This window comes from Canis lupus, chromosome 16 (assembly GCF_011100685.1).
Source record: "Canis lupus familiaris isolate Mischka breed German Shepherd chromosome 16, alternate assembly UU_Cfam_GSD_1.0, whole genome shotgun sequence".
Lineage (NCBI taxonomy): Eukaryota > Metazoa > Chordata > Mammalia > Carnivora > Canidae > Canis > Canis lupus.
In genome coordinates this window covers 50,152,784-50,169,395 of record NC_049237.1, presented here as the reverse complement: position 1 = coordinate 50,169,395, position 16,612 = coordinate 50,152,784, and the positions used below count along the sequence as shown (strand labels likewise).

Genomic DNA, 16,612 nt, shown 5'->3' with positions numbered 1-16,612 from the left:
ATGTTTGTCCATGCTTTATGTGTTTGTTCTCACTTAATTCCCATAAGGATCAGAAGGGTAGGGCCAGTTTTATCTCTGTAGTCAGATGATGAGGCAACAGAGTGCTAGAGATGATCTTGCCCACAGTTGTAAAGGTGAGAAGTAGCAGAATGATAATTTGAACCCTGTGTCTTATTCTAGAATCCACATAATTCATGTTTGACCATCCTATTTCCTTGGTAAATACTATTTGTCATCAGATAGCATAGGCCATTGGCACCTTATTTATTTTGATGCTAGACATTCTAAAATTATCTCAATATAGTATCACTAATAGGTATTGAACTTTGTGGATTTTTTTTATTAAAAGATTGAGGGGAAAAAAAAGATTGAGGGGTTGTTTTTCCTTATAACCTAAAACAAAATTAATACAAGATGGTATTTGTTTTACATTGATTTATATTTCTATATTTTACTCAAATGTGGTATTTAAGAGTCCATCAAATTTATTTCCTTATATAAATATTGTGACTGTTTTGATGGTATCAGAGTATAAACCACTATTACATCAGTTTTTTTTTAATATTTTAAGAATGTTACTGATATCTCTAAATGGCAGATGACTTCATGAGTTGAGAATATACTACAAATCAATGTCCACTGTGCCATTTCTTAGTTTTTTGTTTGTTTGTTTTTCTTTTATTTATTTTTTTTATTTTGATTACCAACCTCTACATCTATTTCTTTGGAGAAAAATGACTTTTATATTACTCTGAAATTTATATGCCAAAATCCCATTGTTTTCCATTGCCTGTAGTTTTATTTTGAATTTATTTTGAATAGTCAGTGTTAGATACACACTCTCAAACATTTTTCATACTGTTAAATTCAAATAATTTTTACTTTTTGATCCATAAAGGTAAGAGAAAGGAAATAGTAAAGCATACTACTATGATCACATTAACCTGTTTAAGTTATTCTATTATTTTATAACAATTCATTTTGATTACAATGAATCAGTAAAAGGTTATGCCATTTCAGGATTTATATTATAAAAGTTATTAGAACAAAAATTGAAGTGATGAGAAACATTGATTATCTTCAGATGCACTAGAAGATATTAAATGCTTTATTTGATGTATTTTTCAAACTTCAAAACAAGGTAATACATCTCCAGTTAAAGTAATCGAAGTGTAGCAGAACATTTAAAATAAAAGAATGTCCTACATTTTTTGTTGCCTTTGTTCTTCTTGGCTGGACATTTGCCCATGTGACTTCTCATGGAAATTAGCTGAGAGCTGTACATTTCTCCAGGTCTACACCCAATCCTTTAAGATTGGAGATTGCCACTGTCATCTGGCCTCTCTTTTACATAAATAGCAAGATGCTTATTACAAATATCATTTTATCTTGTTTTTGAGATTGTTTATAAATAATATATAATGTGAAATGAGGAATTTATAATTTCAGAATTTTCCTCAAGTACTGATTTTTATTTTCCAATGTTCACATATAGCTAAAATATATTATCTAAGAATTCATATTCTATAGAATAATAATAATAAAAACAATAAAACAGAATAACATCAGTTTTGACCAAATTCTTTTTTTTTTTTTTTTTCTAAAAAAATTATTTATTTATTCATGACAGAGAGAGGCAGAGGGATAAGCAGACTCCTTGCGGGGAGCCTGATGCATGACTCCATCCCAGGATGGATGCCTGTGTGTGTGTGTGTGTGTGTGTGTGTGCACGTGTGTGTGGGATATATATATATATATATCCCACAGAGCAGTAAACTTCTTTGTGTGTGAAAAATTTGTAAGAATTCAAAGAAGCACAGAACGAGATATTAAATTAACTAGTATATCAAAATATTAAGAAAAAATATTAACGTTATAAATGATAGTATAAGACACAAAAATAGTAAATTAAGGGCAGAAAAGAAAAAGATGTTGAGAAATGACTCTGGACAAAAAGAACACATAGAACTGTGGATTCTTTACCTTGCTCAGTGGTTAGCTAGGTCTGTCGACTGGTAAGGATGTTATTTGTGGTTTGTTCTTTCAAAGTGCCACCAAACACCCTTATGCAAAACATGATGGTGTGTTGAGGCTCCTTCCCCCATCTACCGGAGAGAAGAAGTGGGTTTACCTCTCCTGAGATCCTGAGGCCATGCCCTCCTCAAAGCCTATAGCCAGTTCTTGCAGATTTATTTCACTTTGTTTACCCTAGAAGTCAGATAAATTGAACTATAGACAAAATCAGATTTGTACTCTCCTGTTCTTTTCAAGCCTACCCTAAACCAGGATATCTCAGCTGCAACATTATTGACATTTTGGGCCAAATAATTTTGTGTGTATATACACAGGGAAGAGGAGGGCTGTCCTGTGTTCTGTAGGATGTTTGACAGCATCTCTGACTTCTACCCACTTAATCTAAGTAGCATCCCTCAGTTGTGGCCACTAAAAAGGTAATCAAAATTGCTGAATGTTCTTTGTAGGGCAAAAGTGCTCCAGATGGAGAATTACTGCCCTAAATAAAGATTGTGCTTATTTCTTCTCTTCTTGTAATAATATTCCTTGGTTTATATTTCAGTATAATTGCTGGGCTTGCCCTGATCCATCCTCAATCTCTCCCTAGCAGTGCTTACACAGATAGGAGAAAAGAATACAAGGTAGTTTCGTTCTGCATTTTGGAACCATCTAGCCCCCAAGGTGATGAGCCCAGTGGCTTTGGTCTCATTAGCATAAAAAGATTTCACAGGAACTTCAAACTGTTACTACAGTGCACATCCATGCACACCCATATACACACACACAGAGAGTTATAAACAACCCAGTAGTTAAAAGCAGAAGCTACATAAAAATATAGCTGAACGGGCACCTGGGTGACTCAGTCGGTTAGGTCATGATCCTGGGGTCTTGGGATCAAGCCTCACATCGGGCTCCCTATTCAGCGGGGAGTCTGCTTCTCCCTTTCCCTGCCCCTCCCCTGCACTCGTGCTCTCTCTTTATCTCTTTCACTCTCTCTAAATAAATAAATAAATGAAACCAAAAGCAATATAGCTGAAAATAACAGGAAGTATATATATTTTGTTTGTTTGTTTGTTTTATTTTTTACTCGGGTTGTATATAAAAATATTGGTTAAAAACATTAAGACGTTTTGTTCCTTTACCGTATCAACCACACCATTCTTTCCAGCAAACCTTGCCTGTGAAAATGACAATACAAAGAAAACTGTCAGAATATGGAAGATTTTGTTTCCTATAATGGGATGTTGTAGAGAAGGAACATTAAGGATTACGTTCCTAATCCATTGCACAACTCCAGTGGTGCAAGATGGGACTGCATAATGTATCCACTTTCATGCCGTCTATTTTAAGCACCCAAGTTTTATGATAAAGAAGTTAATGTGGTTTCCAGTAGTGTCTAACTTACCCTCAGGGAGTAGCTCCTGCTGGGAGACCTTGGCTCATTATGGATTATTTTGTAGCATCAGTCATGCTATGAGATGACAAGGCTTTATAAGACAAATATTATGGATCAATCTTCAGAGGCCAGCACAACATGCAGCCAAAAATCCTCATTGGCAGAACAAAACTGAAAGCTCTTAATGAATTCTGTTACCGTGGCAGCATACTGTCAAATTATGCACTAATAGCAAAAGAGCTAGAAAACCATACCAAGAAACCAGCATGTCTTTTGGCAAGCTGGAGACCAGGGTCTGGTGCTGAGCTTCCAAACATTCTAAAGCAGAGAATTAACTTCAGAGTAAGCCAAAATCCTTGTGCAAACTCTCCAGGCTTTCAGGTGTGAATCCCAGAGCAGCTACTTGAACATGAGGTTTATTTATTTTTTTTCTTTTCTTGTTGCTTCTTTGTATTTTTTAATTTTTTTTAAAGATTTTTTTTTTCCCAAATGTAATTAGATGTTAGTTGGTTTAACAATAAAGAGCATACCAAAGGGGAGATGAGACTACATTTTAGGGAACAGAGTTCTATTTTATAAGTCAATTCCTATGCTGTATCTGCATCTGTAATTTAAGACATGGCAGGATTTTAAGGCAATTAGCATAATATAAAGGTGACCAGATGTCTTTCATTGCTCAGGAATGAGCCTGCATTTTATATTTTTGTCTTTGGACGATAACCACATTGAAATCTTTCTCAAATTGAATCAGGTAGATCATGTTGTAAATCACCTGAAATATCAGGAAGTCAGAGATTTAAATGATATGTATATAAAGCATCTGGGAGAAGAATGATGTACAAGTTATCTGTAAAGATTCGTTTATCTGTAGTATTTCTTTTCTCTGTTTCAGGGCTGTTATTTCCCAGTTTCCTAAAACTTTGGCACTCACATTGCGAACTTACCCGAAACACTGTTTCCTTTGTTCTTACTCAAATTCTGTGCACTGATTCTGATCTTGCATTAATTTGCCTTTTCTTTCCCAGAAAATACAGCTTTCCAGGTCTCTTCTCCCATTGTCTTTGGTTTGGCTTATTGAAATGAAAGGAAAGAATATGGCGATGGAGAAGTCGATTTCAGACTTGCTCCCTGAAAACCTGGAGGTTTAACAGAGGTGGCTTCTGAGCCTGTAGGTGGAGAGAGAACACAGGGAGCAGAGGGGCTCTAGGCTTTCATTCCAACTTCCATGGCAGCAGTTGTTGTTTGTTTGTTTGTTTGTTTGTTTTTTCAAGATTTTATTTATTTATTCATGAGACACAGAGAGAGAGAGTCAGAGACACAGGCAGAGGGAGAAGCAGGCTCCTCACAGGGAGCCTGATATGGGACTCGATCCCAGGACTCCAGGATCAGGCCCTGGGCTGAAGGCGGGTGCTCAAACGCTGAGCCACCCAGGCGTCCCATGGCAGCAGTTTTCAAATAACACTCTATTTAAAGAAAGATTTCCACAACACAAATATCTCAACAATGATAGAACCCACAAAGCTATCAGATCGAGTGTACCCAGGTAGGGCATTTGATGAAAGAAAACTATCTACCTGCAAAACAGAAGTGTGGGGAGGTTGAAAGAATTCACTGTGGATGTTTTATTCCTGGATTAATCTTCCTTCAACCACCTTTTTTCATGGAGCCCAACACATGGGTTGAACTCATGACCCTGAGACCAAGACTTGGGGTGAGATCAAGAATCCAATGCTTAACCGACTGAGCCATTCAGGAGCTCCCACCCCTCCGACCCCTTTACCCCCATTTCCTTCAACCACCTTCAGTGCAATGTCAACAGAATAATCTGGAACTATGCATTTCCTCCCATTTTATAGTAGTTCCTCTCCCCCAAAAAATCTAGCATGAGGGATGCCTGGGTGGCTTAGTGGTTGAGCATCTGCCGTTGGCTCAGATTGTGATCCCAGGGTCCCAGGATTGAGTCCCACAACCGCTCCCTGCATGGAGCCTGCTTCTCCCTCTTCCTATGTCTCTGCCTCTCTGCCTGTCTCTCTGTCTCTGTCTCTGTCTCTGTCTCTCATGAATAAGTAAAATCTTAAAAAAAATCTAGCATGATTTCACACCTTCTGCCATCTGAACAGGAGCCAAGCATCTAGTGGTTCTAGAGTATTTCCATTGAGTGGGAGCATAAGATAATATAAAAGGGAAAAGATGTCACTAGGTACTGAGACAAGCAAATTAACAACTATCTCCAATGATGTCTCTATTGTTGTCCCAAAGAAAGATTGTATATCTCAACAGTTTCTATGGCTAGAAAATCATTTTTATAGGAAAAAAATGTTACTTTTTAGTCATTAATATATTTTCACTCAATATAGATTTATTTTCACATACAGTAAAATTTATAATTTGTATCATAATAAGATGTAAAGCTAATTTTAAAGTTAAAAAATAAATTTATACCAAAGCACTTTAGAGATTTTTCCTACATTAATGAAAATAGAGTTTGGAATTTATAGGACATGATGTCAAAATGCTAACACTTCCTTGCATAACTTGAAAGAGCAGGAAGTCTTAGATTGCTATTTTCATTTAAGTCCTTGAAATTTACCCTTAATTAACTGCTGTTAAACAGCTTTTTCAATGATGTTGGATAGTAAATAATGTATTATTTATCTCAGTTTTTTTTTTCTTGAGGAAACAACTCTTATTGGTATAAGTTTTCCCCTATATAAAGGAAAATTATTTCTTAAATTTACAATAGAAAATTTAATACATTTTCTTTTAAAAATACTGTTTTCTCTAAATCCAAGCGGTATGATTTTGTTTTTTTAATCTTAGCATAGTAAAGAACTATGTAAAGAGGTATTTTAGGTTACATTATGTCAGCAGATTTTGGTTACTTGGGAAAAAATATTAAAATAACATGTTTCTAATTTTTTATTAAATTTTACCTCCTTTGTATAAAGCAGGAAATACTTTGGCAAGCTACAGCTTTTAAAATGAACATTGAGTGTTTTACTAGAAAGAAAGACTTTGAAAGTTTCCTTGTGTTTTTAACAGTGGCTGGAAAAGGAAAAGAAATTAAATAGATAAATGGCTAGAGTAGAAATGCACGGTTACAATGGAATAATACTTAAGTCCAAATCAAGTTTAAGTATAGAGTATATTTTAAAGTATCTTCAGAGGAAGAAAAATATTATCTCTTTTAAGATTAAAAATTTGCTTTTTAAACATGTATTTTCAGATGATTTTACTTGTGATTATGTATGTCTGATTCAAACCATGTTATGTTTCTTTCTGTATTTGGCAACAGTCAACCATGAAAATTAAAATTAGCATTTAAGAAATAATTCAAGGAAAAGACTCTTCCAATAATATTTGCCCCAGTGAGCTGGGTAATTCTTGTAAATTGGTCTTTTGGCCTGAGTGCTTTAGATAATTACTTAAATTCTCTATTTCAGGTTGAATATTCAGATAGTACTCAATATCAGGCATATGATAAAAATGATTTATTTTTTCTTCAGTAACTTGATGAAAGATTGAGTGAAACAGTACACTTTACTATACCTACCTGCGTATTGACATTTTATATTCTTAGATTGTTCAGAAGTAGTGTCTCTTTAATTTGATTAGATCTTTTTACCTATTGTCATTTTCCAATTTGATGGATTAACAAAGATTTGTTCAATCAAAGAGAATTCTGGATAAATGGTGAAACATTAGTTTCTATCAGTATGTAACTCAAACTATTCTTTATTCTGTCCATGCAAACCAGTGATTAGATTACCTGTAAACATTACTGGGGTAGGGGAAATGAATGCATTATTTACTCCAGCGAGGGTGTTTTTGGTTTTGTGTAATTGAAATTTTCTTTTCCTTTTTCAGTAGTATTTTTAATTTATGTTGTGCATTGAGAAATAATTTTCCCTTGCCTTTTGTAGTTTTTAATTCATGAAAATAAACTTAAACCAGGAGATTATAGTTATAATATTTCTTATTTATTAATGTAAAAATCCTATTAACTATTGCGATTTAGACTTTATTATATTTTAAATTAACATATTCCTGTTTTGTGACTTTTTAACAGGGAATAACTTCAAGCTCTCCTGGTGGATATAGATTTTTGCTGCAAGGAAATAACAGTAAGTGCTTATGTGTGTGCAATAACTTTTTAAAAACTACAACATCTTAATATTTGGAATTCGATTACACTTAAATGCATGCAAAAAGTTAATATTATTATTTAAATTTAGGCTCCCAATTTATACTTTTGATAAGATATACTCACTCTAGTAGTATTTGCCATAGAATTTTAAAAGATTATTGGCAGATCATTTGAATAATGGAGAAATATAGATCCATAGCCAAGTCTTTACATTTTGTCCAACGTGTTTGTTCTGTTGTGCTATATAAAACTCGTTTATGCTTTTATGATATTTCTTATCTCTTGGATTAGCTGTTTTACAGACAGTCTGCTTTCTATGGGCAATTATTTGAATATTGGTTTTTAAATTTTGGATGGTGGGATATTCATTTTGCATTAATAACAGCTTTCGGAGCAAACTCAAATTCATCTTTTGCAGTGTTGCATTTTAAATAGTTTTCATACAAATACAAGTCACTAAGTCTTACATTAATCTCACAGAAGGTGGGAAGGGGCATCTTTCTCCCAAATGAAGTTAATAGTAAAGTGGGAAGGAGCAGCTTCTCAGCTATTCCACAGTGCATTTTCATAATGGTTTAAATCTGTGTTTATTTCAGATGTGAACATAAGTAACTTTTGTTTTACCTGCCATCCTGGGTTATCATGTGCCTTTCTTTACATTAATGTAATTACCTGGGAATTATCTCTATTCCAAATTGAATAGGGAAATATCAGCATGCTGCAGGCTCTGTGCTCATCCAGGAATTAAAGTAATTTAAGATACGAGGTTTTAAATGGAAACTCTCTTTGTAAGGAGAAGACGTAATTCACTGCCAGAGGTATCTTCTCACTGAGGCCTCTGGAGAGAGACAAAAATGCACTCCAAAACCTAAATTCTTGATTTTCTAAATAGTTCTGATGCTGTTATCTTATCTACTCAGACAGATTTCTAGTGTGTTGTGTGGTCTGGGCTGTGACCTGGCTTTTGATCCTTTGGATACTGGTCCCTGGGTATCTTCCTCACTCAAAAGTTGAGCTACTTGGTGTCAGTCCTATCTGGTGATCTTCAACTGACTAAGCCTCCTCAGGCAATTACAGTGTCTTCCTCAAATATGATGAATTAAAAAATATATATATATATATTATAGACTAGGGAATGGTTATACCTATAAAATTGCTGCAAGGCTCATTCAGGAACTTGTTGTATTGTAAAAGAAATTATTTTCTGTTTGGGGGATTCCAACTTCACCTGTTTGTGACAAAAGTTGTAGATACAGGCTTCAGAGAAAGAGTTGCATGGATGTTTAAGAAGTGTTAACAGTACTAGTTTTGTGATAGCTTAAATGTGATGTAAAGTGACTGTTGAAATGACTCAAACTATTGCTCTTTCTTACTGTGGAAAATAAAGAGGAGAAAGGACAGAGAAGATATCTTGATAACATGACACGTGTGAGCATGTCCACTTCCTTATAACCAAATGACGATCATTGATAGTAGAATCACATATTTATTACGCGATAACTCAGTTGGTTCGGACTCTCTTTTTCTTAGACATTCTAGTATTTTTTCAATCTTCAAGTCATGTAATATACTTTCTAGGAATAATAAAATATAAATACGAGTGAGTATAAATAAAATATATATATTTATACAAGTGCGTATACATCTATGTAGGTATATATCTGTACACACACACATCAGCAAAATTATATTTTCTTAGGGTCCCTAAATGGGAAACTTTGAATACTCAGACAGAATTTTATTTACCTTTGGATTATTCTAAATGAGTTTGTCTCTAAATCTTCAATCTCAGTCTGTTCTTATTTTGTCCTTTATCCATGCATTGAAGAACTCTTGGGTGGCTGGATGTGTGGTCTCAGATACTGATGGTTTAGGGTAGAAAGATTAAGTTCCTGTCTACTAGTTGCCTGTAGGCTCCTGGAGAAAATATGAACATTTAACAAATTTAATTCATTGTGGTGAGAATTGCAATAGAAATCAGGATACAGTGGTTGGGAAGTAAGAGGTAAGTGACAAGGCCATCCTGGAGATCTAAAGCCTTGTTTTCTGGAGGAGATATTTCTAGAACCATAGTATCTGTGTGCAACAGATGGGGGTGGTGGTGGTAGTGGTGGTGTTGCTGTGTGTGTGTGTGTGTGTGTGTGTGTGTGTATGTTCTGGAGTGTGGAGTTTGGGCACGGAGTATGGGGTGAAAGTGAAGATGAGGATGAGAAGAATATAGGAATCATTCCAGGCTCTATGGGAACGGAAAGCTGTATGCCCAGGAGAGTGTAAGATCAAGCAGACAGGAGAGCGTTGCATGCTCAGGGAGCACAGGATAAAAGTTGCCAAGTGGCAGGAAATTGAGATTTTAGAGCATAAAATTACATCCACAACTCTACTGAGAAGTTTGCATTTCATCAGACTGTCCCCCAGGAAACAAAAGGGAACAAACAAAATCCTACTGGATTTTACAACAGTATGGGGCACTGGAGGTGTCTTTGGGAAATATCAATACAGTGGCAATTTTGAAGAAGGATTAGGAGAGATGGAAAAGGAACAGCAGAAATGGAGATACAAAAAATGGGTTAGGAAATTAAATTAGTCATTACAAGAATTAAGTGATGGCCGACTTATCAAAGGAGGTGGCTTTCTGGGTCGAACAGGAGCCTGAAAAACTCTACCTCTGAACAGTGCAGACAAGACTGTTTATCTGAGGTTTTATCTGTCCTGTTTGAAGCAGGAAATCTATGGGATGATTATTGACTGAAAGACCCATGGATGGGTTTAGCTAATGCTAAAATAAACAGCTGCAGAAACACAAAGATGTCATGAGATTTAGGGTTCTGGAGACTTCTCCGGTCCTAGGAGGCACTAGGTATGATTATGGAGCCCAGTTCAGGACCCAGACAGAACCCATTGGCTATGACCATGTTTTCTCTCTTTTGTATACTGTCCAACACAGTAGCCACTGGCCTCATAGGACTGTTACCATTAAAATCAATTAAAATAAATGAAATTACCAATTTCCTTCCCCGTGGCATGTACCACAATTCAAGTGCTCAAACACCAAATGTGGTGAGCAGCTATGCTATTGGACAGCATGTAGGTTGCCAAAAGGCATATCTGACAAAGCCATTCTAGATTTTCAAAGGACTCGTGAAAGAATGCTATTTTGAATCACAAAAGCAAATACATAACTAAAAGCATTTTAACGTTTATACCCTTCTAAAACTTTTAGAAATAAAGAGACTTAATTATATCCTTCGTCCGTAATCAGTTAGTCTGGTGAATAACATCTGAATTTTAATAGAATGAGAAAATTTTAAATCTTCAAGTTTATATTTGATGGATTTTTCTTTTCCAGCACAGAGAGCATAACTAAAAGCTACCCTGGCATCTTACAGAACTGACAAAAAGATTATGGTAATAAATCACAGGGACCACTGTAGAGCAAGACAGTTTTCTCAAAATATCTTATTTTCTTAATGTTTTTCCAGCATCTCAATTTCCATCTTTAAATTCATTAATAAAACTTATTGATGTCAGTTCTCACTAAAAGATGATACCATCTGGGAAAACAATCTTATTAGATTGTAATTTCCAGGGCTCCATATGTAAACTACAGTTCACCACCTCTGACCTCCTCAAATGTATAAGATAGAAAAGATAGAAAAATCTAAAATATCAGTTTTTAATAATAGTGTTCCTAAATGATGAGATATTTCATTTCTGAGGGAAATACACCCTGATTGCACAGGGGAAAGCCAATTTGCTCTCTAATTACACACAACCTGAGTTCATTACAGGTGGTCTGTAGGTTAAAGGATGTTTCACACCTGGAAGAATGTTGATTATAAACAGATTACTTGATCTTCCTTTACCATTATTTGCAGATGAGATATTCTACTTGGGGGGAGAAAAAAAAATCAGTTGGAAACAGTGTAGGAAGGAAGCTGTGAAGATCGGAGTTAATTTGTAGCTATAGCCCTGGCCTGGTTTTCAGAGAGCTCTCCCTGTCGTATTATTTACTGATTTACTGGCTATTTGTATTTGCATTTGGTTACTTGTCTCACACTTCAAACACACACACACACACACACACACACACACAAAACAAGCCTGTATTTCATCCTCTCTCCCAGAAGAGAAGTTTATCAGTGCTTTTGTCTGTTCAACTTTGACATTGTAAAATGAATCTCCATTCCCCTCTGTCAAAAATAGCTTCATCATTGGTCTCCTTGACTATGTACCTTCCTTCTTCCTTGCAGATTCATGTAGGGCATTGTTTTCATCATACCCCCTTTTATTCCCTCACAATCCTTTACAGGGTACGCTGATCCCACAGAGTAAAATCTGGCCTTTAGCTTTGCCTTCAAAACTCTTCTAACATGTCCCTGTCTGCAATAGGGACACTTAAATTAAGTGACTGGCTATCAGCTATGTTGCTGATGTTCTGGCTCCCCTCCAGCTGGTAAGGGCATTTGTTCCTCCCTCTGCCTACCCTCAGCTCCTGTTTTCTCTACCCTGAACTCTTCCACATTCAAGTTACTTTCTCCAGATAGCCTTGGTCTCTCAGGATCCGAATTCCACCCAATATTTCTCACTTTTCCTGGAGTTTATTAGTTTGGTTCATCCGCATGCTCCCTTGTGACCACTCTCAAAATGAAATGAAATTAATAATACCTACTTAAGTCTATTAGTCATGTCCGCCTAGCTTGCTTGAGGACAGTTGTCACATAATAAACTTACAAGATCGTATCGGCAGGGGTGCACTCTTAAGTTTCTGTTGATTGAGAATTCAAAGAACAAGCACCTTGACCTGTGCATCTTGATCAACTCACTGACTCATGTTGACCTTAGCTGCAACACAGATAGAATTCACAAAATATCATTGTCCTCATTTTGCTCAACAATGCTGGGGCATAGGATTTTCTTCTCAGAATTTCTAAAGAGTTATAACTCCATAAATATTGCTACCCTGTGTGTCTAAAGATCAAGCCCGTTTCTAAAATAACATTAATGTGTTCATGTAGTTACCTTTAAAGAAAACGTGAATTTTTAACTTATCTGCCCATAAAATATTAAGTTTTCTGAAGTAACTACTATGGTCATTTCTGTCTTCATTTATTTTTTTTTCTGTCTTCATTTATAATAAACATTTCATTCAATGGAAATGAAAGGCAACATATTTTATTAATAATTGTATTTATTAAGATATAGAGATATCACAAGGGATCAGCTTTTATGTTTAAAAAGAACTTAAGAAACGTGAGAGAGTATCTTCTTTAGCTACATCTGTAGAAGAAATACAAGTGTTTAACATACCTAATGACCACTTCAGTGTCTCCTGAAAGTACACCTAGCAGGTGCAATCAATTATCCAGCTTTCTCATACAAATAACTTACGTCATGCAATTTCATCTTCCATTGTCACTTCATGTATAAATGATCCTCATGGAATGAAACCAAGGATAGCCCGATTGTGATGGAAGAATGAGAAAAACATATTTGGAGTGATAGGAGACTTCATGCAGGGGATAAAATGAGGATGAAGAATGTTTCGTATTAGCTATTGGAAAGCCTGAGGGATTTCCCAGGTATGAAGAGGGAGAATGGCAAAGATAGATTTTGACTAGATGCAGTTACCTGAAATTTGACCCAGGATATGAATTTAGAAAAAAAAAAAAAAAAGCTACTGTAATATGATTATGCAAAGTCGTGTTGCCTGTGTTTGCCAACCTTACGTAGAGCATATTAAGCAACTGTGATCATTTCTAAAAATGACAACTTTAGGTGTGGAAATTAATTAGAATCAGGGTTTGTGAGAATTATACAAATTCAATTTATGGTCATGAATTTGAAGTTCAACTTTATATTGAAACTGATTTTATTTCCCCCTGAATGAACTGCTGAGTAAATGGCTCATTTGAAACTGTATTTGGTTGGTTTTTTGTTTTGTTTTGTTTCATGGTTTTTTGTTTGTTTGAGTTTTTTTTTATTTTATTATTATTATTCAAAAGAACATAATATAAATGCTTTAACCGTTTGAATAAGGGGATTTTATACAATTAGTCACTTAGCAGAGTATAGCCTTGTAGGTCTTGGCAGCAGACCGAATTATTGGCTAGAATGAGCCAGAAGCTGTTTTTCCCTGAGGTGGGCTGAACTAGAAGAGTAGTCAAAAGGAATAGGACTATTCTGGAGCTTGGTCATTGGGTCAAAAGAAGGAAATTCTAAATAGGGAAGCATGAGGAAAGAAGGACCCTGCTGATAATAAATGGAACCCAAAGTAGATGAGGCAGCTGCTCAGAGACTGGGGGGTTCAGGGAGCAGCCTGAAGTCAAGAAGCTTGGCCGTGTCTTCAGACTGTGTCCTTGGTGGCGTTCTCAGTTTCCAGAAGTGGTGTTCACTGCCCATGCAGGCACATGGATCTGATTTTAACTGACAGCATCAATCAGCCTTATCCCATCCACTACTTAGGAGATTTTATCTTTGAATCAATACCATCTGTGTCAAGAGGGAAAAAAAAACAAAAAAACAAAAACATCACCACAAAACCAAAAAGATACGTTTATACATATTCATTCCTTCCAATTAAAACAAGCAAAGCAGAACAAAAAGATGAAGAGATTATTCAAGACAATCAGCTGGATCTCATAATTTTGTGTAATTTCCTTATCTCCACTCTCCAAACACTATGAATTGCATGTTGGTATAAAACAATTGATTCACATGTATTTATAAGAAATAATTCAATAAAATTGAATTCAGTATTTATTATATAAGTGCTGGTTGAGAATAGAGGATTGGAGTCAGACATACTTGGTTTTAAATCTTGCCTGTATTAATTTCTAAAATTATTCTTGGTAAAGTTAAATAAACACTTTGGTCCTTATATCACTTTCTTATTCTTATTAATAATAATTATCATTTTTACTGAAGTATGGTTGGTATACACTATTATATTACTTTCAGGTGTACAACATAGTAATTCTACAATTATACACATTATGCAGTGTCCCCCACAGTAAGTGTAGTCACCATCTGCCACTATACAAATTCATTACAATATCATTAACTATATTCCCTATGTGCTACTTTTCACTTCTTTGACTCATTTATTTTTGTAACTGGGAGCTTGTACCTCTTAATCCCTTTCACCTATTTTGCCCATCCCTCACCCCCTAACCTCTCAGGCAACCATTACTTTGTTCTCTGTATTTATGAGTCTATTTCTTTTTGTTTGTTTTGTTTTGTTTAGATTCCATATATAAATGGAATCATATGGTATTTGTCTTTCTCTGACATATGTTTCTTAGTTTCTTAATATCCTTTCGATCCATCCATGTTGTTGGAAGTGGCAAGATTTATTTAATGCCTGAATACTATTCCATTGTGTATCTATACCATTACTTTATCCATTCATCTATTGATGGTTACCTAGGTTACTTTCATATCTTGGCTATTGTAAATAACTGCAGTGAAGATAGGGGTGCATGCATCTTTTTGAATGAGTGCTTTTTGTGTTGTTGGTCAATATCTAGAAGTGGAATTACTGGGTTATGTAGTATTTATATTTGTAATTTTTTTGAGGAAATTACATACCGTCTTGTACAGTGGCTGCAACTGTTTGCCTTCCCACCAACACTGCACAATGTTTTCTCTTTCTCCACATCTTTATCAACACTTCTTATTTGCTGTCTTTTTGATACTAGCCATTCTGACTGGAGTGAGATGATATCTCATTTCCCTAAAGATTAGTGATGTTAAGCATCTTTTCACATGTCCGTTGACCATCTCCATATCTTCTTTGGAAAAACGTCTTTCCAGGTCTTCTACCTACTTTTTAATCAGATTTATTGATTGATTATTTATATATTTATTTTTGGTGTTGAGCTGTATAAATTCTTTAAATGTTTATTTGGAGGTTGTTATAGGGATCAAAATAAGGTTATGTTTATCAAGCACTTAGGAGAAAAACTATCTAGGGAAGGAAGTACTCCTGAGTCTGATTCCCATGATGTAGGCTCTACTCCCAACCAGTGGTCTGCTTTTGTTTTTGTTGATACCCTAGCTCCAGCAACTTTCTGCAATTTCCTCTTCTCTTAACATCTATGAAGACTTAAGTCAAATTTTTAACTTCCTCAAAGCAACAGGAGGGGGCTTTAGGGCTTGCAATTTTAGATACTAAACTCACACCTGTTTGTTCATATTTTTTTTCCTCTCTGATTTTCCTTATTATTATTATGTTTTATTTATCTATTTGCTTACTTATATTTATATATCATATAGTATATTATAAGCCTTTTATTTTTATGCTAAATTATTTCTGTTTTGTTGCTTTAAATTCTTTATAAATGTCAGAGGTTTAGTAAATAAGTTATGTCTTACCTAAAAGTATAGAATATTGATTTTTAAAAATAAGCATTATCTGTATGTAGTTGGAAACAGGAGTTACAAAATAGCTTATTTAACTCATAGGTCAACCGAAGATTCATATTTATTATTTGATTAGTGATCTTGATGTGTCATTGCTTTATTCTGAGAAACTATAGAATTTAAAATCTACATATGTATATAAGGCATTTAAATTATTTGATTCAGTCAATTCAAGAAAATGTTATCTTCATTACAGCTTCCACTTCATTAATCTGGTTTGTATTCTTTAATAATATAAACTGTAAATTTAACAATAATCCCTCCCACAGTATGAGATTTCTATCATAGTAAGATATAATGAAGTCATGTTGTGTCAATATTGTTTTGCTTTCCTACTTGTTGACTGTGCTTTTGGAAGTGAAACAAGTACAAATGATAGTAATATAACTTTATGCCAGTCAACTGATGAGTGATGCCAATTTACTGAAATAATGATGTTGGCTTCACGACTAACAGCAGTCAACAATCAGTCAAATCTAGGGCTTCCTAATACTGTAATTTTGGATCTTAAAAACTGTATGTAGTTTATAATGATCATATTTCTAAATAAAAAATAAGTAATATTGATGTAAATTTGAGTATGTTTTCCTACTTCCCATTAATGTATAGAAATCAAGAATTAGTAATTTGATTAT

General features: G+C 34.8%; 1 long non-coding RNA gene across 1 annotated transcript; it reads right to left on the bottom strand.

Annotated features, from left to right (window-relative positions):
• Positions 1-9,022: 9,022 nt before the first annotated feature.
• On the bottom strand, positions 9,023-12,965 carry LOC119874730. The gene is made up of 4 exons (XR_005371132.1): positions 12,864-12,965; positions 12,288-12,398; positions 9,303-9,473; positions 9,023-9,130 (listed from the first exon to the last, which is right to left on the bottom strand). It is a non-coding gene; the product is annotated as an uncharacterized LOC119874730 (long non-coding RNA).
• Between the last annotated feature and the right edge of the window lie 3,647 nt (positions 12,966-16,612).